Here is a 2,213-nt window from a genome sequence, read left to right on the forward strand (position 1 = left end):
CAAGAAGAAGAAGCTTCAAGAGGTATAACCCCATGGACTCCCTCTTGTTTTTGGCTCTGTGAATCCTTTGATATTGAGTAGAAATGAGTAGAAATCATGAGATTTTGTTGTGTTTATGTTTGGAAGTGATCTAGTATTTGTCTTTGAGTTGTTGAGAATGTTTTGGACTTGTTTGGTTTGATTTTGCAAATGAAAATGCCATCTAGTGCACACACAGTGTGCACCAGATCACACCAGTGGCCCTGGCCGCGGCCCATCAGGAGGGCCGCCGGCTAGAGCCGGGGTTACCCAGGCCTAGGGCACGGCCCTAGGAGAGGGCCGCTGCCTAGGCCCGGCAAAGTAACGGGACTCATGGGGCGGCTCACGAGGAGTCCCGCCCCAGGTCCCTGAGTGTTAATCTGAGAAGTTTTGTGCAGTGGCCGGGCCCTTGTGGCTCAGCTACGTTTCATTTCGGGCCAGGTGTTACGGGCCCTTGTGGCTCGGTACCTTAGGGTCGTCTAGACGCACATTTTGGCTTTGATTTCATTGAATTTGGATAAAAAATGAGTATGTTATGATGTTTTTATTGGAGAAATTGCTACACTGTACATATATTGTTAAGTTCACTGTGTATGAGAAATGCTTGGCTATGTGATCTGATGATTATTTTGTATTGAGTAGAGAAGCATGATCATTTGAGAATATGATTTGATATGAAAGCATGACTAAAATGTGATATTTGATCAATAAGAATTGAAGTATATTTTGTTAATAAAAATGTATAGAATTTGCTATGTTGCAAACCAAGTATGATATTATATCATGAGTTAATACCAGCCAAGGTCCCTCGAGTATAGTAGTTCCGCCACCTATGGTCCTAAAGTTTCAAATCAACCCTCCGTTATTCTCCAAGTTTAAAAAATGATCTGCCATAGTCCTACCGTTAGTGTTTTCTGTTTCAGCCGTCAAATGTCAGGGCATAATAATCTTTTCATTTATTATCCAGCCAAAACAATTCATTTTGTGAGGATGAACATCGCCAAGGTCACTAACAACGACGATGAGCTTTGCTTTTCCGTCAGAATCGCTTCTGCCTGCTTCCCGATCGACAACTTCTACGAGAGTGCTGAGTGTGGCTGTGGATTCGACTGCGCAAATTCGCTCAAATCTGAAACTACCCCCGTTGCAGGCTCAATCTCAAATGCCTTGTCACGTTTTCTTCCTAATTCTACTCCGTAGCTTCCAAAAACGCAGGTTAGTGGTGTTATTGCCTTTGTCGCAAAGGCACAAGAAATCATGCGTCTAAGTATCAAAACCCACACGTCCCGCCGCCCTTAGTAACGTTTTGGCACTCCAAGCACTTCGCCGTCACCGGAATATCGACGTCCACCTAGACGCCGTACTCCGGCACCTGGTTTAACGCTGGGGTAGCGCCAAGGTTCCGACAGTACACGCCGGTGTACGACGCGCAGTGACGCAACATCAACCTCGGCTAGTATGCCCCCTAGGGGTAATACGAACAGCTGGAGCTGCCGCCGCGCAGGGCGGAGGGACACTCCGGCAGGTGGCAGCACAGGAAGCTGGTGCTTTCGCACGTCGAGTCGCACCGCTCCGGGAACTGCTCGCAGAACGCCGGCTTCGGCTCCACGATCACCTTCTCACCGCTGCAGTTGAAGAACAGATAATCGTTCTGCGGCGAGAAATTGAAGTGGGTGCTCGTGTCCAGGCTGAACGGCCGCGTCGGCCAAAAATCCTCGCCGTCCTCATCGTAATCCATCTTTGAAATGGATTAGGTAGGGCTAATTTTAATTTATGAGCATTGAAATATATTAAAGGTCCATTATGCCCTCACATTTGATGGCTGAAACGGAAAACACTAACAGTAGGACTGTAGCAGGTCATTTTTTAAACTTGGAGGATCACGAGGGTTGATTTGAAAGTTTAGGACCATAAGTGGCGGAACCACTATACTCAAGGGACCTTGACTGGTATTAACTCTTATATCATTAAGTATTTTATGGTTTATATACATGGTTTAGAAGCATGTTACAGAGTATTTTGCATCTCACATCTGTCATATTTCAAAAATGCATAAGAGGCCAACGTGAGCCCAAGTATTACTTTCAAAAAGTCATAAGCAAGTGGTATATCATTGTTTGATGCATTGAGAAGTAGTAGAGTTGTTACATGCCTAAGATTGATGCATGAGAGATATATTTATGTATTATCTATAT

At 45.1% G+C, this 2,213-nt stretch overlaps 1 pseudogene; it reads right to left on the reverse strand.

Annotated features, from left to right (window-relative positions):
* Nucleotides 1-1,188: 1,188 nt before the first annotated feature.
* LOC109192812 lies at nucleotides 1,189-1,791 on the reverse strand (annotated as a pseudogene).
* Between the last annotated feature and the right edge of the window lie 422 nt (nucleotides 1,792-2,213).

The sequence above is a fragment of the Ipomoea nil genome, unplaced genomic scaffold (genome assembly GCF_001879475.1).
Source record: "Ipomoea nil cultivar Tokyo-kokei standard unplaced genomic scaffold, Asagao_1.1 scaffold0114, whole genome shotgun sequence".
NCBI lineage: Eukaryota > Viridiplantae > Streptophyta > Magnoliopsida > Solanales > Convolvulaceae > Ipomoea > Ipomoea nil.